The following is a 24952-nucleotide window of genomic DNA, read 5'->3' as shown; positions in this document are numbered from 1 at the left end:
AAGACTATTGCCAGCAATTGTAGCAGCTCTCAGAGCTTCGTTCTGCAAAGTTTCTCCACGCCTTGCTAAGTGTCTCTGCATTTCTCTTTCTCCAGTTATTGAGAATTACTAAACTAGAATCGATATGTGTTTAGACACTGTCTGCATATACAAGGCCAAGAGCTAGACTTTCTGAAACCTTGCTCCTATTTTCTCCCTACTCCCTTCTTTTGTTTAATGCTTCAAGAAACAATATTGGGCAGCTTCATTCCGAGATAAGCTTTGTTTATACTTTGGTGGGAATAGTCATTCTTCTGGATACTTGGTCTGCAAATGAATGGCTATATATAATATTTTAAAAATAATTTTTTTACATAAGGATGTACTACAGTGTTGTAGAGGTGTTAAAAGATATAATTTTAAACTGAGGACTAGGTTGATTGAAATAAAGCTAGATGCAGAATGGCAAACATTGTATGACATCACTCATGGTTAAAATAAAAAACTGTCAAGCTCTTCAAATTTAAGAGCTGAATGGCCATTTCAGGCAGCAGAGAAGTGTAGGGAATGGTGTATCCTTGGTATTAAATTTCATTTAGCTCTAAGCAAGATGTTCAGGTGTGCTGTTCTATAACAGGGTAGGTATAGATAACAACAATATTCTGTAGATTTAAAAAAGCTGGGCTGGAAGGAAGGAATATTTCTTTTTTTTTTATTAACTTGAGTATTTCTTATATACATTTCAAGTGTTATTCCCTTTCCCGGTTTCCGGGCAAACATCCCCCTCCCCCCTCCCCTTCCTTATGGGTGTCCCCCTCCCAACCCTCCCCCCATTGCCGCCCTCCCCCCATAGTCTAGTTCACTGGGGGTTCAGTCTTAGCAGGACCCAGGGCTTCCCATTCCACTGGTGCTCTTACTAGGATATTCATTGCTACCTATGGGGTCAGAGTCCAGGGTCAGTCCATGTATAGTATTTATGTAGTGGCTTAGTCCCTGGAAGCTCTGGTTGCTTGACATTGTTGTTCATATGGGGTCTTGAGCCCCTTCAAGCTCTTCCATTTCTTTCTCTGATTCCTTCAACGGGGGACCTATTCTCAGTTCAGTGGTTTGCTGCTGGCATTCGCCTCTGTATTTGCTGTATTCTGGCTGTGTCTCTCAGGAGCGATCTACATCCGGCTCCTGTCGGTCTGCACTTCTTTGCTTCATCCATCTTGTCATATTGGGTGGCTGTATATGTATGGGCCACCTGTGGGGCAGGCTCTGAATGGGTGTTCCTTCAGTCTCTGTTTTAATCTTTGCCTCTCCCTTCCCTGCCAAGGGTATTCTTTTTCCTCATTTAAAGAAGGAGTGAAGCATTCACATTTTGATCATCCGTCTTGAGTTTCGTTTGTTCTAGGGATCTAGGGTAATTCAAGCATTTGGGCTAATAGCCACTTATCAATGAGTGCATACCATGTATGTCTTTCTGTGATTGGGTTAGCTCACTCAGGATGATATTTTCCAGTTCCAACCATTTGCCTATGAATTTCATAAAGTCGTTGTTTTTGATAGCTGAGTAATATTCCATTGTGTAGATGTACCACATTTTCTGTATCCATTCCTCTGTTGAAGGGGATCTGGGTTCTTTCCAGTTTCTGGCTATTATAAATAAGGCTGCGATGAACATAGTGGAGCACGTGTCTCTTTTATATGTTGAGGCATCTTTTGGGTATATGCCCAAGAGAGGTATAGCTGGATCCTCAGGCAGTTCAATGTCCAATTTTCTGAGGAACCTCCAGACTGATTTCCAGAATGGTTTTACCAGTCTGCAATCCCACCAACAATGGAGGAGTGTTCCTCTTTCTCCACATCCTCGCCAGCATCTGCTGTCACCTGAGTTTTTGATCTTAGCCATTCTCACTGGTGTGAGGTGAAATCTCAGGGTTGTTTTGATTTGCATTTCCCTTATGACTAAAGATGTTGAACATTTCTTTAGGTGTTTCTCAGCCATTCGGCATTCCTCAGCTGTGAATTCTTTGTTTAGCTCTGAACCCCATTTTTTAATAGGGTTATTTGTTTCCCTGCGGTCTAACTTCTTGAGTTCTTTGTATATTTTGGATATAAGGCCTCTATCTGTTGTAGGATTGGTAAAGATCTTTTCCCAATCTGTTGGTTGCCGTTTTGTCCTAACCACAGTGTCCTTTGCCTTACAGAAGCTTTGCAGTTTTATGAGATCCCATTTGTCGATTCTTGATCTTAGAGCATAAGCCATTGGTGTTTTGTTCAGGAAATTTTTTCCAGTGCCCATGTGTTCCAGATGCTTCCCTAGTTTTTCTTCTATTAGTTTGAGTGTGTCTGGTTTGATGTGGAGGTCCTTGATCCACTTGGACTTAAGCTTTGTACAGGGTGATAAGGATGGATCGATCTGCATTCTTCTACATGTTGACCTCCAGTTGAACCAGCACCATTTGCTGAAAATGCTATCTTTTTTCCATTGGATGGTTTTGGCTCCTTTGTCAAAAATCAAGTGACCATAGGTGTGTGGGTTCATTTCTGGGTCTTCAATTCTATTCCATTGGTCTATCTGTCTGTCTCTGTACCAATACCATGCAGTTTTTATCACTATTGCTCTGTAATACTGCTTGAGTTCAGGGATAGTGATTCCCCCTGAAGTCCTTTTATTGTTGAGGATAGCTTTAGCTATCCTGGGTTTTTTGTTATTCCAGATGAATTTGCAAATTGTTCTGTCTACCTCTTTGAAGAATTGGATTGGTATTTTGATGGGGATTGCATTGAATCTGTAGATCGCTTTTGGTAAAATGGCCATTTTTACTATATTAATCCTGCCAATCCATGAGCATGGGAGATCTTTCCATCTTCTGAGGTCTTCTTCAATTTCTTTCTTCAGTGTCTTGAAGTTCTTATTGTATAAATCTTTTACTTTCTTGGTTAAAGTCACACCGAGGTACTTTATATTATTTGGGTCTATTATGAAGGGTGTCGTTTCCCTAATTTCTTTCTCAGCTTGTTTCTCTTTTGTGTAGAGGAAGGCAACTGATTTATTTGAGTTAATTTTATACCCAGCCACTTTGCTGAAGTTGTTTATCAGCTTTAGTAGTTCTCTGGTGGAACTTTTGGGATCACTTAAATATACTATCATGTCATCTGCAAATAGTGATATTTTGACCTCTTCTTTTCCGATCTGTATCCCCTTGATCTCCATTTGTTGTCTGATTGCTCTGGCTAGAACTTCAAGAACTATATTGAATAAGTAGGGAGAGAGTGGGCAGCCTTGTCTAGTCCCTGATTTTAGTGGGATTGCTTCAAGTTTCTCTCCATTTAGTTTAATGTTAGCAACTGGTTTGCTGTATATGGCTTTTACTATGTTTAGGTATGGGCCTTGAATTCCTATTCTTTCCAGGACTGTTATCATGAAGGGGTGTTGAATTTTGTCAAATGCTTTCTCAGCATCTAATGAAATGATCATGTGGTTCTGTTCTTTCAGTTTGTTTATATAATGGATCACGTTGATGGTTTTCCGTATATTAAACCATCCCTGCATGCCTGGGATGAAGCCCACTTGATCATGGTGGATGATTGTTTTGATGTGCTCTTGAATTCGGTTTGCCAGAATTTTATTGAGTATTTTTGCGTCGATATTCATAAGGGAAATTGGTCTGAAGTTCTCTTTCTTTGTTGTGTCTTTGTGTGGTTTAGGTATAAGAGTAATTGTGGCTTCGTAGAAGGTATTCGGTAGTGATCCATCTGTTTCAATTTTGTGGAATAGTTTGGATAATATTGGTATGAGGTCTTCTATGAAGGTCTGATAGAATTCTGCACTAAACCCGTCTGGACCTGGGCTCTTTTTGGTTGGGAGACCTTTAATGACTGCTTCTATTTCCTTAGGAGTTATGGGGTTGTTTAACTGGTTTATCTGTTCCTGATTTAACTTTGATACCTGGTATCTGTCTAGGAAATTGTCCATTTCCTGAAGATTTTCAAGTTTTGTTGAATATAGGTTTTTATAGTAAGATCTGATGATTTTTTGAATTTCCTCTGAATCTGTAGTTATGTCTCCCTTTTCATTTCTGATTTTGTTAATTTGGACGCACTCTCTGTGTCTTTTCGTTAGTCTGGCTAAGGGTTTATCTATCTTGTTGATTTTCTCAAAGAACCAACTTTTGGTTCTGTTGATTCTTTCTATGGTCCTTTTTGTTTCTACTTGGTTGATTTCAGCTCTGAGTTTGATTATTTCCTGCCTTCTACTCCTCCTGGGTGTATTTGCTTCTTTTTGTTCTAGAGCTTTTCGGTGTGCTGTCAAGCTGCTGACATATGCTCTTTCCTGTTTCTTTCTGCAGGCACTCAGCGCTATGAGTTTTCCTCTTAGCACAGCTTTCATTGTGTCCCATAAGTTTGGGTATGTTGTATCTTCATTTTCATTAAATTCTAAAAAGTTTTTAATTTCTTTCTTTATTTCTTCCTTGACCAGGTTATCATTGAGTAGAGCATTGTTCAATTTCCACGTATATGTGGGCATTCTTCCCTTATTGTTATTGAAGACCAGTTTTAGGCCGTGGTGGTCCGATAGCACGCATGGGATTATTTCTATCTTTCTGTACCTGTTGAGGCCCGTTTTTTGACCAGTTATATGGTCAATTTTGGAGAAAGTACCATGAGGAGCTGAGAAGAAGGTATATCCTTTTGCTTTAGGATAGAATGTTCTATAAATATCCGTTAAGTCCATTTGGCTCATGACTTCTCTTAGTCTGTCGACATCACTGTTTAATTTCTGTTTCCATGATCTGTCCATTGCTGAGAGTGGTGTGTTGAAATCTCCCACTATTATTGTGTGAGGTGCAATGTGTGCTTTGAGCTTTAGTAAGGTTTCTTTTACGTACGTAGGTGCCCTTGTATTTGGGGCATAGATATTTAGGATTGAGAGTTCATCTTGGTGGATTTTTCCTTATGAATATGAAGTGTCCTTCCTTATCTTTTTTGATGACTTTTAGTTGGAAATTGATTTTATTTGATATTAGAATGGCTACTCCAGCTTGCTTCTTCTGACCATTTGCTTGGAAAGTTGTTTTCCAGCCTTTCACTCTGAGGTAGTGTCTGTCTTTGTCTCTGAGGTGTGTTTCCTGTAGGCAGCAGAATGCAGGGTCCTCGTTGTGTATCCAGTTTGTTAATCTATGTCCTGTTATTGGGGAGTTGAGGCCATTGATATTGAGAGATATTAAGGAATAGTGATTATTGCTTCCCGTTATATTCATATTTGGATGAGGGTTATGTTTGTGTGCTTTCATTCTCTTTGTTTTGTTGCCAAGACAATTAGTTTCTTGCTTCTTCTAGGGTATAGCTTGCCTCCTTATGTTGGGCTTTACCATTTATTATCCTTTGTAGTGCTGGATTTGTGGAAAGATATTGTGTAAATTTGGTTTTGTCATGGAATATCTTGGTTTCTCCATCAATGTTAATTGAGAGTTTTGCTGGATACAGTAACCTGGGCTGGCATTTGTGTTCTCTTAGGGGCTGTATAACATCAGTCCAGGATCTTCTGGCCTTCATAGTTTCTGGCGAGAAGTCTGGTGTGATTCTGATAGGTCTCCCTTTATATGTTACTTGACCTTTTTCCCTTACTGCTTTTAATATTCTTTCTTTATTTTGTGCGTTTGGTGTTTTGACAATTATGTGACGGGAGGTGTTTCTTTTCTGGTCCAATCTATTTGGAGTTCTGTAGGCTTCTTGTATGTCTATGGGTATCTCTTTTTTTAGGTTAGGGAAGTTTTCTTCTATGATTTTGTTGAAGATATTTACTGGTCCTTTGAGCTGGGAGTCTTCATTCTCTTCTATACCTATTATCCTTAGGTTTGATCTTCTCATTGAGTCCTGGATTTCCTGTATGTTTTGGACCAGTAGCTTTTTCCGCTTTACATTATCTTTGACAGTTGAGTCAATGATTTCTATGGAATCTTCTGCTCCTGAGATTCTCTCTTCCATCTCTTGTATTCTGTTGGTGAAGCTTGTATCTACAGCTCCTTGTCTCTTCTTTTGGTTTTCTATATCCAGGGTTGTTTCCATGTGTTCTTTCTTGATTGCTTCTATTTCCATTTTTAATTCCTTCAACTGTTTGATTGTGTTTTCCTGGAATTCTTTCAGGGATTTTTGTGTCTCCTCTCTATGGGCTTCTACTTGTTTATTTATGTTTTCCTGGAATTCTTTCAGGGATTTTTGTGTCTCCTCTCCATGGGCTTCTACTTGTTTATTTATGTTTTCCTGGAATTCTTTCAGGGATTTTTGTGTCTCCTCTCTATGGGCTTCTACTTGTTTATTTATGTTTTCCTGGAATTCTTTCAGGGATTTTTGCGATTCTTTCAGGCATTTTTGCGATTCCTCTCTGTAGGCTTCTACTTGTTCTCTAAGGGAGTTCTTCATGTCTTTCTTGAAGTCCTCCAGCATCATGATCAAAAATGATTTTGGAACTAGATCTTGCTTTTCTGGTGTGTTTGGATATTCCATGTTTGTTTTGATGGGAGAATTGGGCTCCGATGGTGCCATGTAGTCTTGGTTTCTGTTGCTTGGGTTCCTGCGCTTGCCTCTCGCCATCAGATTATCTCTAGTGTTACTTTGTTCTGCTATTTCTGACAGTGGCTAGACTGTCCTATAAGCCTGTGTGTCAGGAGTGCTGTAGACCTGTTTTCCTCTCTTTCAGTCAGTTATGGGGACAGAGTGTTCTGCTTTCCGGCGTGTGGTTTTTCCTCTCTACAGGTCTTCAGCTGTTCCTGTGAGCCTGTGTCTTGAGTTCACCAGGCAGCTTTCTTGCAGCAGAAAATTTGGTCTTACCTGTGGTCCCGAGGCTCAAGTTCGCTCGTGGGGTGCTACCCACAGGCTCTCTGCAGCGTCAGTAACCAGGAAGACCTGTGCCGCCGTTTCCGGGAGCTTCAGTGCACCAGGGTTCCAGATGGTCTTTGGCTTTTTCCTCTGGCGTCCGAGATGTGTGTGCAGAGAGCAGTCTCTTCTGGTTTCCCAGGCTTGTCTGCCTCTCTGAAGGTTCAGCTCTCCCTCCCACAGGATTTGGGTGCAGAGAACTGTTTATCCGGTCTGTTTCCTTCAGGTTCTGGCGGTGTGTCAGGCACAGGGGTCCTGCCGCTCCCGGGCCTTCCCCGACGGGAGCCCAGAGGCCTTATACAGTTTCCTCTTGGGCCAGGGATGTGGGCAGGGGTGAGCAGTGTTGGTGGTCTCTTCCGCTCTGCAGCCTCAGGAGTGCCCACCTGACCAGGCGGTTGGGTCTCTCTCTCACAGGGTCTGGGAGCAGAGAGCTGCTGCGGGCCGGGATCCGCGGGTGTGGGACTTCCGGTAAACACAGAACGTGCCCGGTCCTACAGGAATTCTGCTTCCGTGTGTCCCAAGCTCACCAGGCAGCTTTCTTGCAGCAGAAAAGTTGGTCTTACCTGTGGTCCCGGGGCTCAAGTTCGCTCGTGGGGTGCTGCCCACGGGCTCTCTGCAGCGGCAGCAACCAGGAAGCTGGAAGGAATATTTCAAAGGCTGTTGCAAAATATTAGAGGCATGTTTCGCATAATTTATGTGTATGTATACGTGTATATATACATATACATATATAGCATATATCACACTCACATGTTGTATGACACTCCATTAGTATGTGTAGCCTTTATGTTCATGTGTATCCATTTAGAAAAAAGATGAACGGAGTGTAAGTACTAATGAGGAGTGAATGCAGACAAGAAATGCTGTCCCATGGGGTTAATATAATACGCCAGTGCAATGTTAGGTTGTGATTCTGATGCACAGATTTGCAAATAAGCTAAGTGTTGGCATTGCCCTTAAATTTTTAACTTCTCTAAACTATATGGAAAATATATTCCCAGCGAATATAAAATATAAACTATATGGAAAATAATGCCCAGTGAAATAAATACATCGAATAGATGAAACAAAAATAATCATTTCAATCAACACTGTCAAACTCTTTTGCCAGACTTTGGGGAGAGCAGACCCAGTGTTGGCTCACTGGATCATGTTACTTTTACAGTGTTAATCATAACACATTCTCTGAGCATCATCAAATAATACATTTTCACAAAAATATATTTCACATAATTTATACATATTTTCTTATTTTACGTGGCAAAAATACCTTCAGTCATTCCAACGTGATTATTCCTGGAACCTGATATTTGGCCCTGGACTGTAATTATTAGAGAAGTCTTTGAATATAGTTTCAGCTTTAATTTGAAGTAGCATTTTACATTTCCAGCTAAAAGGGATCTGATTTGTTCCTTCTCTTACAAACCAGATGTCTTATTAACAGAAAAAGATGTCTTTGGTGACATGCTTCATTAAACTTCATCTTCAGATGTGTGGTTAATCCTCATGACTCTTTAGATAAACTGTCTCATGACTCTGTAGTCATTGGCAGTCCTGACCTGCCTGTATATATCCAGAGGCAGCCCCATCCATTAGAATTAGTGTTTTTGAAGGGAGCTGTATCGGCAGGCAGCACCCCTTGCCTTACCTCTTTTGAGAGGTATTATAGAATCTTTATTACCCACCCTGACTGCCTAAGCTGCAGATCCTCAGTCTTCGAATATCATCTGCAGAACAGGAATTGGTAAATTTCTCTGAGATTGAATGTCCTTTTTCACCAGAGTCCCCAGTCTCCTTTTCTTTCTTTCTCGGCTTCATTAATGAAGGAGAGTCTTCGTGCATAGAATGTGCTCATTACATACAAATTAGAGTTAAAACAGTGGCTTCTCAACCCTGGAATTGTAAGTGCTAATGAACACAAAGAGGGTCGCCCATGAAAAATAACTCGGGCGAGCTATAGCTTCATGCCACTGTTTGCAGCACTCTGGGAAAAGGTTCTAATATTAATGCCTCTTGTCAGAACACCCTTACAACCACTATTAAATCATCGTCTCTATCGATGGTGCTGTAGTTATAAATAGTCTCACAATGAATTCTGAATTCCCTACATGTAAATCACGCCACAGACCATTATCTGATATCCTTGAATTAGATATGCATGGCCTTGGGGGCAGTAAAGGATAGGTCGATGCAGCCAGCTGTCTCCTTTAGTGGTAACTGCTCGGCACTGAAGGCGAACAGCCAGACAGTAAATAACATTTTCAAATACGCATCTAGACTTTGAGTGGGAGAGAAATGAATAATGATTGTCTTTCGCTAGATTGGACTTAAGCAAAAGGTCAAAAGGGCAAACTTTTCTGTAAAAAGGAGCTGCAGCTGTGAGGTTCAGTTAATCATAGACAAATGCATATCAATCGGGGAGCAGGGTAATTATCATGTCTCCCAGCGTACCCCACTGTACCATCTGAATCTCGAAAACCTTATTTTCTTTCACCCCTGTTGCCAGCTTCTACCCCCTTTAAAGGAAGGTGACAGGTTAACGGATTAAATCCAGTTTAGAACACGAAGAAACTTGAATGGAAATCATATGTGAATGTTGCATTTAGATTAATCAAGTATATCTTTTCAGTGCAGATGAGGCCTATGTTTATGCATTCTCCTGAGTTAATTATTACAGTGTGTGTGTGTGTGTGTGTGTGTGTGTGTGTGTGTGTATGCTGTTGCATTTGCCCATGTGTGCACATGTGGAATCCAGAAGTTGATGGCAGGTGTCTTCCACTATGGCCCTCCAGATTAGTATTTGAAATAAGGTTTCACTAAATCCAGAGTTCACTAATTAAAACCGACTAGCTGGCCAGCAAGCCCCAGGGCTGAGATTACAGATGTTTAACACACTCAGCTTTTACATGAGTATTGGGGGTTAAACGTAGGTCCTCATTCTTGTACAATGACTGAGCCATCCTCCCCAGCCGTGCAGTATACACTTTCACAAGTGTAATGCAAGATCTGAGACCATTTGCGTATCTTCTATGAGGCCATATTTAGTAGAAAAGACATAGGAAAAAAGAAATAATGTTCTTAAATTAATAATGGGATAAATTGCTATGAAAACCCTGCTGTGCGATTTTCATTTTCTTCCTCTGCATAGTTCTGAAAATATCAACTCCATCAGAAGGTTGAAGGCATATTACTGTTGATTTTATGAGAGGAGAGGCCTGATGAACTGTAGTTTATTCGGGGATGATATTTATATTATTACTTTATTGGTATGTTTTCCCCCTTCCCCTGTGTTGTGTGTGTGTGTGTGTGTGTGTGTGTGTGTGTGTGTATGTGAAAGTTTGTGTGCTCATGTGTGGTGTGTGTTTGCGTGTGTGTATGTGAATGTGTGTGCGTATGTGTATGTGTGTGCTCCTATGTGTGATGTGTGTGTGTGTGTGTGTGTATGTGAGAGTGTGTGTGCTCCTATGTGGGGTGTGTGTGTGTGTGTGTGCGCACATGTGCTCATGTGCACATGTGTGTGAACTGTTTTAATTAGCTGTGGTAACAGATCTCAGCTTCTAAATATATATTTTGTTTTATGCGATAAATAACCACAGACTTCGAACTGTTCCCTCCCTCAGCCTCCTCTTAGCTTGGTTTCCGAGAGAGCAGAACAAGTACATCCCAGCTGCATTCCCCTTTTGGGAGGGTGTTTTTCAGCAGTGATACAAATATTGTTGTTTTTGCTGGTGAGTAATTCACCAGCGGCTCATTTCCATCAGCTTTTGCTTCACAGCAATTGTAAAGTAAACTACTTGGAGCACACGCTGGTAATGTCTGGTCCCTGGGGTGTGACTGATGTTTCCTGGAATGGGTCATGTGCAAGCTAAAGTGTGCATTAAAAAAGGGGGAAATTAATAGCACCACCACAGATTCCAGCTCCTTGATAGTCAGTGGGCAGTGTCCTCCGTTTAATAGTATCCCAACGTTCCGAGCAGTTGGAAAGCCCACGTCTGAATCACAAGTTCTGCTTCCACAGAACTTCATAGAAAGGGTTATTCCATCATGCATGGCAACGGGTAATCTCAATGCTGGAATATAAAGGTAAAAGCTGATAACCTGTTTTTAAAAAATTATAAGCTGATTCTTAGAATACAGACCACACAGTGGCCAAGTCTGTATGACACATTTCATGCTATTTTTAGATGAACAGTGTTTTATCCTATCCACAGTAAGGAAGAAGTCCATGTCAATTCAATTATCTTTTTAAAATGTTCTTACCACTTTTTAGGCACAGTCAGTGTCTCGCTGTCAGCTTGCCCCCATGATGGCTAGATGGCATAATGTTTATCTTTGAGACGAACATATTGTACTGAGGAGAGCATTTGATAACATAGATTCATGGTGGAATTGCCTGCCAGACTCATGCTCTGGCGAGGAACTTTCACCTCATATAGAACTCATCCTTACACCATCACCTAGGAGCAGAAGCCTTGGCAACATAGAAAGCAAACCCACCCTTTCCACTAATGTATACTTCTTTCTCCATTCAAAGATGGGTGTATGTACAGGGTTAACACATTTTATTGTAGATATTTCAAAGTTATTTTGAACTCCAACTTAAGAAATACAGAATTATTGATTCTAGGAGCAAGGAGTAAGTTCTAGGAGCCTATAGTAAAGTTTTAGCCAGATGACCAAGGTATAACCTTGTTTCATGTGTGTTTGTTGGAAGATGCCTTTAAAAAGCACACGTTGTTCATTCCTTAACGTTGAGCTCAGAAACAGCAGGGTATGAAATCTTGTTTGAATGGTGTTCTCATCTATGGTGCAGAGCCCAGCCTTATGTGATTAGGAACACTAGACAGCACTTCGGCACTGTGCCTGGAGGTCATAAACAATAATTTTAAGTAGTGGCACAACTAGCAAAACTCACAAGTATGCAAAATGCAGGCGTTCATTTGCTGCGTGAGAGAGAAGCAAGGATGAACACCACCTTGCTCAATCTCAGCAGGGAGTGTTTGCTTCAGGCAATGCAAATCGTTCACCGGTCCCTGAGCACGTCTGCCATTGGCTGAAAAGGCCTCTCATAATGATTTTGGTGTTGTAAAACCTGTTTCAGCAAGCGTGTGAATTTCAGATTTGGAGCCTAGGAATAATGATGATCAGCTGCGTTCAAAGATGTGGCAAGCAAACGTAGGGAAAGTATTGGGAAGGGCTGAGGAGGGGAAGGGGCATGTCAGAGCCCTGGGAAACACTTGAAATTAGATCCCCATGTTGCCTATAAAAAAATCTATTAAGTTTTACAGCCCTGTCACTGAATCAGCTTTTTCTCCAAGTCTCCTGTTCTGACTTCTCTCCTCAGTTTGGTTTTTGTTTCCACACTGCCTTTCTGTTCTTCCTCCTGGCTCTTTTCTTCACTGCTCCCTTGAAGCCATTGAAATCCCTGTGTGATTTCTTTTCAGAGGTTAACCTATCCGTACTCTCTGATTCTGGTCCTGCAGTTGGGTGTGGACAGGCTGACAACAGAGACACTGATGTTGTAGAATTCTAGAAATTTTATTGTTGTCCAACAGACTTTTGCCTCTATTTCCATGAGGCATAAGAGCTTAGCTGGCGAGTTGGGGAATTGGCTCAGTGGTTAAGGGCATTTGTTGTCCTCAGAGAGGACCTATCTTGACTTCTTAGCACTTAGATGGTGGTTCACAACTACCTGTAACTCCTGTTCCTGGAAATCTGTGGGCACCAGGCATGAACATGGTACAAATAGATACACATATATAGGCAAAATATACACATAGAATAATAAAATAAATAAATGTATTACATATATTAGTTTGTAACTCAGGGAGGAGAACATGCCACTCATGTTGTCTTTGTTAACTTAGAAAGGCACGAAGAAATTGTTCTGATTCCAACTTTGAATTTCAGGACATCATTTCTCCACAGAGCTTTTGTGTGTGTGTGTGTGTGTGTGTGTGTGTGTGTGTGTGTGTGTGTTTTAGTGTATATGCCTGAGTATGTATCTGTATATGTGTGTGGGTATTTGTGTATATATATGTGTTCACTTTTAAGTTTCCATATATGACAGTGTCCTCACAGTTTATGGAGGCTAGGTGAGCGTAGCCTCTGTGTCTGACTCAGGCAGGATGCGCCTCTCAAGAGATGGAAACAGGAAGCTGAAAGCCACTGGATTGGGCTGCTTGCTCTTCCTTTTTATACCTTAGCCTGTGGCCACTCCCCCCACTGGTTATTTTATTTATTTACATTTCAAATGTTGTTTCCCCTTCCTGGCTTCCCCTTGGCAACCCCCTATCCAATCCCCCTTCCCTGCTTCTCTGAGGGTCCTCCTCCACCCATCCACTCCTACCTCACCCCTCTACCATTGCCCTACTCTGGGGCATCAAGGACCAAGGGCCTCCTCTCCCATTGATGCCAGATAAGGCCAGCCTCTGCTACATATGTAGTTGGAGCCATGGATCCCTCCATGTATATACTGTTTGGTTGGTGGTTTATTTCCTGGGAGTTCTAGAGGATCTGGCTGGTTGATATAGTTCTTCCTGTGGGGTTGCAAACCCCTTCAGCTCCTTCAGTCCTTCCCCTAACTTCTCCCTGGGGATCCCCAGGCTTAGTCTGATGGTCAGCTGTGAGTATCTGTGTCTGTCTTAGTCAGGTGCTGGCAGAGTCTCTCAGGGGACAGTTATACCAGGCTCCTGTCAGTAAGCACTTCTTGGCATCAGCAATAGTGCTGGGGTTTGGTGTCTGCAGATCAGATGGATTCCTAGGTGGGGCAGTCTCTGGAGGGCCTTTTCCTTCAATTTCTACTCCACATTTTTGTCCCTGCATTTTCTTTAGACAGAAACAGTTGTGGGTTAAAAATTTTGAGATGGTTAGGTGGGCCCATCCTTCTACTGTGGGCTGTGCCTGTCTACTGGAGGTGGTCTCTACAAGTTCTTTCCTTTGTAACAGTAGGGGTGGGGAACTGGGAATAGCCACTAGAAAGTCCCAGACGCCAGGAAAGTGAGAGCTTCTCAAGAGCCAATGGGGATGACATTAGCAGAAATACTGTGGCTACTTTCTTGTCCTAAGCCTTTCTTTTTTCCCTGTCATTGTGCTCACTAGCTGTAGTCGGAGAGGCTGGTTGGTTCCTTGATCTTTAGCTCCATGCTAGCTAATGACTGCCCTCAGCCCAGTGAGCAGGCAGTGCTGTTGATTAACTTCCTCATTCTAGGGTTCTGGCATTTTTATTTGTGCTGTTCATTTATTAAATAATTTGTTTCCTAGGTAAAGGTAGGCCACTATCTCATAAATTCTGCTATCCCTGCTTCTTTCTTTTGAGCTATTATTATTAAAACACAGACCCTAGGGGTTGGGGATTTAGCTCAGTGGTAGAGCGCTTGCCTAGCAAGCGCAAGGCCCTGGGTTAGGTCCTCAACTCCAGGAAAAACAAAACAAAACAAAACAAAAAAACCCCACAGAGCCTAATAAAAGGTTCTTTTTGACTTACCTTCTTCAGTGCATCTTCTCCAGAAATGGAAGATGCTTTCACTACTGTTTCCTGATAATTATCGTCCTTCATGAAATCATGAGGCATGGCTCCATGCTGTCCTTGGCAACGCCGCTCCAGTGGGCTGCTGTGGTGAGCCCGCTCTGTGCCATGTGAACACCGGGTGCAGAGGTGGGACCCCTTGGATTTTTGACTCTTCCTGTAGTGTCTAAAAACCGACACAGACACAGAGGAGAAGCTCACCTAGTGCCACTGAGCTGCAATCAGTGTTAAAATTTGGAGAGATAAAGAGAGTAGCCTCAAAATGTTCACAGTCGCACGAGGGGAAACGACAAGTTAACCGTTATAATTAGGCTGGAAAGTGTTTTAATTGACAGGTGTAAAATTGGTAGGGAAGCAGATATTAGGGGTGATTAATTCTGCCTAAGGGGTCCAGCGACATTTGAAATGCTTATAACCCTGAAGGTCCAGCATTTAACATGGAACCTTTGCTTCTTATCTGCCGGATGCACTTCTGCAGAACTCTGACTCCCTCTTCAAAAGGAGGTAGTGCTCTGTCAGAATACGTAGATCCGGTTATTGATTGGCAAACATCTCAGAGTTAACTAAATATATCAATGTCTGGGTGACTCATGTGTAGTCTGCAGTTTGGCTTATAGGCCTTGAATTATTCACTTGGTTCATGTTTCAACTGGATTCATTTCTTTCTCCATGCATTTCCCAGAGAAAGACAAATGATGCTGTGCTGAGTGTGCATGAAAAAATGGTCCTGCTTCCTCAATTCATCTTGTCGGAGGCACGTTGGCGAAAGGCCCGTCATCTGTTTTTAGGAAAATTATCTGTAAAACCATCTCCTGAAAATGTCACCATCCTAACTGTTTACTTGAGAAACCAGGTCCAGAAAAGAGAATTCAAATCCCACAGACCATCTTGTTAATGGATGGTAATGTTTTATACCTCTGAGAAGAATTCAGGGATCCTTTCACATATGAAAAATAATCGCTAGGTGTATACATTTTAGAGAATAATACCATTTGAAGCAGTGCTAACTGTCCACAGTATTTTTAATGGCTGAGGTAGTAAGAGATATTGATTCCTTCCAATACAATGCCACATGCCCAAATGTAAGAGAAACAGCATACTAAATTGCAGCCGTCAGAGTCAACGATAAAGGCGATTTGTTGCTGAATTCCACGATGTTGTCAAAAGCTTAGATATGTTTCATTCCAGTTGTATTTTTGTTACAGTTGTGTCTTTGGATTTGTGCAGACTTGCACAAGTCAGATTGTTATTTTTTTTCATATGGCCTTCCGTGCACTCTATGGAGAACCAGAACCAGATGGAAGGCATTTGGTTCCCATCAACTCCCTTCTCCCCTTACTTCCACCCATTGCTTTAAACTGAACTTTCATTCCTTTAACAATCTGCTGGTTTTACTTTGCTCAGAGAGAAAAGCCACAAAAGCATTATGAGCTCTAAGTGATGGGCTGCAAGACAGGGTCTCTCAAAGCCAAGCCTATAGGCTGCATGTTGTTCTCTTTCAGTCAGTGGCCTGCTGTAGACTATGAGGCCAACTCTTGACAATCTGTTTCCTTTCATCTCATTCGTAGGATTCTTCCAGCAGGGTTTCTCTCTCTCTCTCTCTCTCTCTCTCTCTCTCTCTCTCTCTCTCTCTCTCTCTCTCTCGGTCTATAAAGAACAGATGGAAAGATTCCCTTTGCAGCCCTGTTATTAGGATGACCACACCCCCCAGCCTGGAATTTGCTTTTCAAAGAGTATGGATGTTTTATAGGAGAAACGCTTCTTAGGAGATTTTCCGAGATTAAACTCCAGTGGATAGTCCTTTTAAAATGATATCAAGACTTCCCTGTAAAGACTGTAGATAGGCCAACACAATTATGTGCTAACCACTGAATGGATGTGTGTGTAGCAGGGGGTAAGGGACAGATATCAAAGACTTTCATCATGAAGAATTTCGAGACTGGGAAGGGGTATAATGACAGCTACATCTGAGCTTCTAGTTTCCTGTTACTATAAATCTTTCTCCTTCCTTGTCTGGCCCATCTGGTTTTCCTCAGAAAAAAACACTAAAAGAAGCAATACGAATGTTACCCCTCTCTCTGCAGGAATGCTAATCAACATGTGTATTGCAACAGAGAGCCAGGCAAGCATCCGTTCTAACCAGGAGGTCAATTATCATTTGCTCCAAGAATTGAAAATAACCTTGTACTGGAGGAATTTTATAAGAGAGACAGAATCTGTCAAGTGGATGGGATTTTAATTTCAGTCAACATTCTGTCATTTAAAAATGGCATTATGAGTAAATGCATAGTTAAAAGGTAGCTTCCACTTAAAGTGCCTTAAGTAATGTAGGTGACTTCCGTTAAATGACAGCTTCCTTCATAATGCAGTGAAAGGATTATATAAGGCTGTCACTTAGAGGTTCTGTTTTTAAACGATTGCATAGTGATACTTTCTTATAGCACATTTATTTCTTTGATAGAACTTGGTAGGTTAGGAAATTCTTTTTGGGGGTGGGGGTGGGTAAATTCATATCTTGCTCAGTTTTAACATTCATGACAGCACTCCATTCCTTGCCTTCTACTTAAATGCCAGAGGTCACATTTTCTATGAAAATTCTACTTACAAAAGCTTTGGTTTGTGGAATTACAAGTGGATCCTCAATTTATCCAACATTAATTGTAACATTTAAGGTCCTGGAGATGCTTCCAGTATTTAAAAAGAATCTCATTCTTTTCTGGTTGTGGAAAAGTGTATTTAAGTGGTGTGGCCAAGTGTTTCTTCCTTCTCCATTCTCTGTCTTGTATTGTAGCAGTACAGGACAATTATCTTCTGCCTAGCTCAGTTCTCATTTCTCTATGTTACCTTCATCTGACCTGAGCTTTCTGTTGTCTGATCCCCAGCTCATCGCTGTGATGAGATCTCTTGGCTTGAAGCCGGCATGGCTTTCACAGTGTACAGTGGCGTGTTTTGTTATTAGTAAGTCTACACCTTGTCTCTGTACTTTAAATATCCTGAATGGCCCTCTGTTAGGGTTACTAGAAATGTGAACGTTTAAATAATTAGACCTCACAGCAAGGATAATCTGACTGGCATGGCTTGAATTATAGTTCTGCCAATGTGTATGTGTATAATTTAATTGCTAACTAACCAGACTAATCTTGGAGTCTGGGAATATGAGACTATCCATTAAAATGGGGAATAACAAAAGGCCAGGGCACTTTTTTTTCCTTACTTGAAAATGATTGGGTATCAAGGGGGAATACTATAAATGACGTTCAACAATTGTCTAACTTAGGAAAGTTGCTCTGGCACTAGGATAGAGCCGATACAAACATTTAAGTGCTTGCGATTGTGACTTTCTTTATAAATGAGAATATTTTCTTTTTTTTTTTTTTTTTTTTTTTATTAACTTGAGTATTTCTTATATACATTTCGAGTGTTATTCCCTTTCCCGGTTTCCGGGCAAACATCCCCCTCCCCCCTCCCCTTCCTTATGGGTGTTCCCCTCCCAACCCTCCCACCATTGCCGCCCTCCCCCCATAGACTAGTTCACTGGGGGTTCAGTCTTAGCAGGACCCAGGGCTTCCCCTTCCACTGGTGCTCTTACTAGGATATTCATTGCTACCTATGGGGTCAGAGTCCAGGGTCAGTCCATGTATAGTCTTTAGGTAGTGGCTTAGTCCCTGGAAGCTCTGGTTGCTTGGCATTGTTGTACTTTTGGGGTCTCGAGCCCCTTCAAGCTCTTCCAGTTCTTTCTCTGATTCCTTCAATAGGGGACCTATTCTCAGTTCAGTGGTTTGCTGCTGGCATTCGCCTCTGTATTTGCTGTATTCTGGCTGTGTCTCTCAGGAGCGATCTACATCCGGCTCCTGTCGGTCTGCACTTCTTTGCTTCATCCATCTAGTCCAATTGGGTGGCTGTATATGTATGGGCCAAATGTGGGACAGGCTCTGAATGGGTGTTCCTTCAGTCTCTGTTTTAATCTTTGCCTCTCCCTTCCCTGCCAAGGGTATTCTTTTTCCTCATTTAAAGAAGGAGTGAAGCATTCACATTTTGATCATCCGTCTTGAGTTTCGTTTGTTCTAGGGATCTAGGGTAATTCAAGCATTTGGGCTAATAGCCACTTATCAATGAGTGCATACCATGTATGTCTTTCTGTGATTGGGTTAGTTCACTCAGGATGATATTTTCCAGTTCCAACCATTTGCCTACGAATTTCATAAACTCGTTGTTTTTGATAGCTGAGTAGTATTCCATTGTGTAGATGTACCACATTTTCTGTATCCATTCCTCTGTTGAAGGGCATCTGGGTTCTTTCCATTTTCTGGCTATTATAAATAAGGCTGCGATGAACATAGTGGAGCACGTGTCTCTTTTATATGTTGAGGCATCTTTTGGGTATATGCCCAAGAGAGGTATAGCTGGATCCTCAGGCAGTTCAATGTCCAATTTTCTGAGGAACCTCCAGACTGATTTCCAGAATGGTTTTACCAGTCTGCAATCCCACCAACAATGGAGGAGTGTTCCTCTTTCTCCACAACCTCGCCAGCATCTGCTGTCACCTGAGTTTTTGATCTTAGCCAATCGCACTGGTGTGAGGTGAAATCTCAGGGTTGTTTTGATTTGCATTTCCCTTATGACTAAAGATGTTGAACATTTCTTTAGGTGTTTCTCAGCCATTCGGCATTCCTCAGCTGTGAATTCTTTGTTTAGCTCTGAACCCCATTTTTTAATAGGGTTATTTGTTTCCCTGCGGTCTAACTTCTTGAGTTCTTTGTATATTTTGGATATAAGGCCTCTATCTGTTGTAGGGTTGGTAAAGATCTTTTCCCAATCTGTTGGTTGCCGTTTTGTCCTAACCACAGTGTCCTTTGCCTTACAGAAGCTTTGCAGTTTTATGAGATCCCATTTGTCAATTCTTGATCTTAGAGCATAAGCCATTGGTGTTTTGTTCAGGAAATTTTTTCCAGTGCCCATGTGTTCCAGATGCTTCCCTAGTTTTTCTTCTATTAGTTTGAGTGTGTCTGGTTTGATGTGGAGGTCCTTGATCCACTTCGACTTAAGCTTTGTACAGGGTGATAAGCATGGATCGATCTGCATTCTTCTACATGTTGACCTCCAGTTGAACCAGCACCATTTGCTGAAAATGCTATCTTTTTTCCATTGGATGGTTTTGGCTCCTTTGTCAAAAATCAAGTGACCATAGGTGTGTGGGTTCATTTCTGGGTCTTCAATTCTATTCCATTGGTCTATCTGTCTGTCTCTGTACCAATACCATGCAGTTTTTATCACTATTGCTCTGTAATACTGCTTGAGTTCAGGGATAGTGATTCCCCCTGAAGTCCTTTTATTGTTGAGGATAGCTTTAGCTATCCTGGGTTTTTTGTTATTCCAGATGAATTTGCAAATTGTTCTGTCTAACTCTTTGAAGAATTGGATTGGTATTTTGATGGGGATTGCATTGAATCTGTAGATTGCTTTTGGTAAAATGGCCATTTTTACTATATTAATCCTGCCAATCCATGAGCATGGGAGATCTTTCCATCTTCTGAGGTCTTCTTCAATTTCTTTCTTCAGTGACTTGAAGTTCTTATTGTACAGATCTTTTACTTGCTTGGTTAAAGTCACACCGAGGTACTTTATATTATTTGGGTCTATTATGAAGGGTGTCGTTTCCCTAATTTCTTTCTCGGCTTGTTTCTCTTTTGTATAGAGGAAGGCAACTGATTTATTTGAGTTAATTTTATACCCAGCCACTTTGCTGAAGTTGTTTATCAGCTTTAGTAGTTCTCTGGTGGAACTTTTGGGATCACTTAAATATACTATCATATCATCTGCAAATAGTGATATTTTGACCTCTTCTTTTCCGATCTGTATCCCTTTGATCTCCTTTTGTTGTCTGATTGCTCTGGCTAGAACTTCAAGAACTATATTGAATAAGTAGGGAGAGAGTGGGCAGCCTTGTCTAGTCCCTGATTTTAATGGGATTGCTTCAAGTTTCTCTCCATTTAGTTTAATGTTAGCAACTGGTTTGCTGTATATGGCTTTTACTATGTTTAGGTATGGGCCTTGAATTCCTATTCTTTCCAGGACTTTTATCATGAAGGGGTGTTGAATTTTGTCAAATGCTTTCTCAGCATCTAATGAAATGATCATGTGGTTCTGTTCTTTCAGTTTGTTTATATAATGGATCACGTTGATGGTTTTCCGTATATTAAACCATCCCTGCATGCCTGGGATGAAGCCTACTTGATCATGGTGGATGATTGTTTTGATGTGCTCTTGAATTCGGTTTGCCAGAATTTTATTGAGTATTTTTGCGTCGATATTCATAAGGGAAATTGGTCTGAAGTTCTCTTTCTTTGTTGTGTCTTTGTGTGGTTTAGGTATAAGAGTAATTGTAGATTCGTAGAAGGAATTCGGTAGGGCTCCATCTGTTTCAATTTTGTGGAATAGTTTGGATAATATTGGTATGAGGTCTTCTATGAAGGTTTGATAGAATTCTGCACTAAACCCATCTGGACCTGGGCTCTTTTTGGTTGGGAGACCTTTAATGACTGCTTCTATTTCCTTAGGAGTTATGGGGTTGTTTAACTGGTTTATCTGTTCCTGATTTAACTTTGATACCTGGTATCTGTCTAGGAAATAGTCCATTTCCTGAAGATTTTCAAATTTTGTTGAATATAGGTTTTTATAGTAAGATCTGATGATTTTTTGAATTTCCTCTGAATCTGTAGTTATGTCTCCCTTTTCATTTCTGATTTTGTTAATTTGGACGCACTCTCTGTGTCCTCTCGTTAGTCTGGCTAAGGGTTTATCTATCTTGTTGATTTTCTCAAAGAACCAACTTTTGGTCCTGTTGATTCTTTCTATGGTCCTTTTTGTTCCTACTTGGTTGATTTCAGCTCTGAGTTTGATTATTTCCTGCCTTCTACTCCTCCTGGGTGTATTTGCTTCTTTTTGTTCTAGAGCTTTTAGGTGTGCTGTCAAGCTGCTGACATATGCTCTTTCCTGTTTCTTTCTGCAGGCACTCAGCGCTATGAGTTTTCCTCTTAGCACAGCTTTCATTGTGTCCCATAAGTTTGAGTATGTTGTATCTTCATTTTCATTAAATTCTAAGAAGTTTTTAATTTCTTTCTTTATTTCTTCCTTGACCAGGTTATCATTGAGTAGAGCATTGTTCAATTTCCACGTATATGTGGGCATTCTTCCCTTATTGTTATTGAAGACCAGTTTTAGGCCGTGGTGGTCCGATAGCACGCATGGGATTATTTCTATCTTTCTGTACCTGTTGAGGCCCGTTTTTTGACCAATTATATGGTCAATTTTGGAGAAAGTACCATGAGGAGCTGAGAAGAAGGTATATCCTTTTGCTTTAGGATAGAATGTTCTATAAATATCCGTTAAGTCCATTTGGCTCATGACTTCTCTTAGTCTGTCGACATCACTGTTTAATTTCTGTTTCCATGATCTGTCCATTGATGAGAGTGGGGTGTTGAAATCTCCCACTATTATTGTGTGAGGTGCAATGTGTGTTTTGAGCTTTAGTAAGGTTTCTTTTACGTATGTAGGTGCCCTTGTATTTGGGGCATAGATATTTAGGATTGAGAGTTCATCTTGGTGGATTTTTCCTTTGATGAATATGAAGTGTCCTTCCTTATCTTTTTTGATGACTTTTAGTTGGAAATTGATTTTATTTGATATTAGAATGGCTACTCCAGCTTGCTTCTTCTGACCATTTGCTTGGAAAGTTGTTTTCCAGCCTTTCACTCTGAGGTAGTGTCTGTCTTTGTCTCTGAGGTGTGTTTCCTGTAGGCAGCAGAATGCAGGGTCCTCGTTGCGTATCCAGTTTGTTAATCTATGTCTTTTTATTGGGGAGTTGAGGCCATTGATATTGAGAGATATTAAGGAATAGTGATTATTGTTTCCCTTTATATTCATATTTGGATGTGAGGTTATGTTTGTGTGCTTTCATTCTCTTTGTTTTGTTGCCAAGACGATTAGTTTCTTGCTTCTTCTAGGGTATAGCTTGCCTCCTTATGTTGGGCTTTACCATTTATTATCCTTTGTAGTGCTGGATTTGTAGAAAGATATTGTGTAAATTTTGTTTTGTCATGGAATATCTTGGTTTCTCCATCAATGTTAATTGAGAGTTTTGCTGGATACAGTAACCTGGGCTGGCATTTGTGTTCTCTTAGGGTCTGTATGACATCAGTCCAGGATCTTCTGGCCTTCATAGTTTCTGGCGAGAAGTCTGGTGTGATTCTGATAGGTCTCCCTTTATATGTTACTTGACCTTTTTCCCTTACTGCTTTTAATATTCTTTCTTTATTTTGTGCGTTTGGTGTTTTGACAATTATGTGACGGGAGGTGTTTCTTTTCTGGTCCAATCTATTTGGAGTTCTGTAGGCTTCTTGTATGCCTATGGGTATCTCTTTTTTTAGGTTAGGGAAGTTTTCTTCTATGATTTTGTTGAAGATATTTACTGGTCCTTTGAGCTGGGAGTCTTCACTCTCTTCTATACCTATTATCCTTAGGTTTGATCTTCTCATTGAGTCCTGGATTTCCTGTATGTTTTGGACCAGTAGCTTTTTCCGCTTTACATTATCTTTGACAGTTGAGTCAATGATTTCTATGGAATCTTCCGCTCCTGAGATTCTCTCTTCCATCTCTTGTATTCTGTTGGTGAAGCTTGTATCTACAGCTCCTTGTCTCTTCTTTTGGTTTTCTATATCCAGGGTTGTTTCCATGTGTTCTTTCTTGATTGCTTCTATTTCCATTTTTAATTCCTTCATCTGTTTGATTGTGTTTTCCTGGAATTCTTTCAGGGATTTTTGCCATTCCTCTCTGTAGGCCTCTACTTGTTTATTAATGATTTCCTGTGTTTCCCTAAGTGTGTTCATGTCTTTCTTGAAGTCCTCCAGCATCATCATCAAATATGATTTTGAAACTAGATCTTGCTTTTCTGGTGTGTTTGGATATTCCATATTTGTTTTGGCGGGAGAATTGGGCTCCGATGATGGCATGCAGTCTTGGTTTCTGTTGCTTGGGTTCCTGCGCTTGCCTCTCGCCATCAGATTATCTCTAGTGTTACTTTGTTCTGCTATTTCTGACAGTGGCTAGACTGACCTATAAGCCTGTGTGTCAGGAGTGCTGTAGACCTGTTTTCCTCTCTTTCAGTCAGTTATGGGGACAGTGTGTTCTGCTTTCCGGCGTGTAGTTTTTCCTCTCTACAGGTCTTCAGCTGTTCCTGTGGGCCTGTGTCTTGAGTTCACCAGGCAGCTTTCTTGCAGCAGAAAATTTGGTCTTACCTGTGGTCCCGAGGCTCAGGTTCGCTCGTGGGGTGCTGCCCAGGGGCTCTCTGCAGCGGCAGCAACCAGGAAGTCCTGTGCCGCCCCTTCCGGGAGCTTCAGTGCACCAGGGTTCCAGATGGTCTTTGGCTTTTTCCTCTGGCGTCCGAGATGTGTGTGCAGGGAGCAGTCTCTTCTGGTTTCCCAGGCTTGTCTGCCTCTCTGAAGGTTTAGCTCTCGAGAATATTTTCTTTTAATTACAACTTATTTCATTAAAAGATATACTACTCTTAAAAAATTTAAAAGACATAGTTAGGATCCAACACTTCTGGTCTCTGTGGACACCTACACTTAAATGCACATACCCATCTGTCATACAGTATGCATAATTAAGAAATATAAATAAATGTAGAAACTTAAACCATTTTATACCACCAGTCACACAATTGGTATTAAGAAAATTAAGTGGTAAATTCAAGTGCATTAATTATATCGTTAAATTAGCATGTGGCATATGACTGAGGTACATTACTCTAACAATGGCTTTTCTCTTTAATGGGTTATAGTAAAAGCTTGTATGCAGACGCTGAATATTATAGTGATACCCCATGTCATTGTTCCATGGCGTAAACCAAATAAGTATAGTCAGAGCAACAAAGGATAACTGTTTCCATAAAAGTGGAAGTGTGTATGTGTGTGTGTATGTGTGTGTGTATGTGTGTATGTGTGTGTGTTTGTGTGTATGTATGTATGTGTATGTGTTTGTGTGTGTATGTGTATATGTGTATGTGTGTGTGTATGTGTGTATGTGTATGCATGTGTGTATGTGTATGTGTGAATGTGTGTATGTGTGTGTATGTGTATGTGTGAATGTGTGTATGTGTGTGTGTATGCGTGTATGTGTGTGTGTGTTTGTGTGTGTGTATGTGTGTGTGTGTTTGTGTGTGTGTGTGTGTGTGTGTGTGTGTGTGTGTGGTGTTCGGGATGTCACATTTGAAATCCAGACACACTGCACTAGAGAAAGCAGGGCAGCTTGGTTGCATGTGCTGAAAACAATCTGCAGTGTCTATGAGTGCTCATGTCAGCTTAGTAATTACCACAACTGAGATAAAGCCTGTGCTAAATGTCACCTGCCACTGACAAGCACAGGAAGTCAAGCACAGCTAAATGAGTCCGTTACTCTGAGAGTGCCTGGATCCCTTTGCGGGCTAAAAGCATTTGTCTTGTGTATACAAGGGAAAAATAGACACAATGCATGAAAAACATCAGAAGCCCATTGATAATGAAAGCCTAACGGAGGTTCTCCATC

At 41.1% G+C, this 24952-nt stretch overlaps 1 long non-coding RNA gene across 1 annotated transcript in view; it reads left to right on the top strand.

Moving 5' to 3' along the window:
- Positions 1–24952, top strand: part of LOC108348854 (uncharacterized) — a 127996-nt gene that overhangs the window by 60793 nt on the left and 42251 nt on the right. The window lies entirely within an intron of this gene.

Source organism: Rattus norvegicus, chromosome 18, assembly GCF_021556685.1.
Source record: "Rattus norvegicus strain SHRSP/BbbUtx chromosome 18, alternate assembly SHRSP_T2T, whole genome shotgun sequence".
In the NCBI taxonomy this organism is placed as follows: Eukaryota; Metazoa; Chordata; class Mammalia; order Rodentia; family Muridae; genus Rattus; species Rattus norvegicus.
The sequence above is the reverse complement of the archived record's forward strand: the minus strand, read 5'-3'. Positions and strand labels throughout refer to the sequence as shown.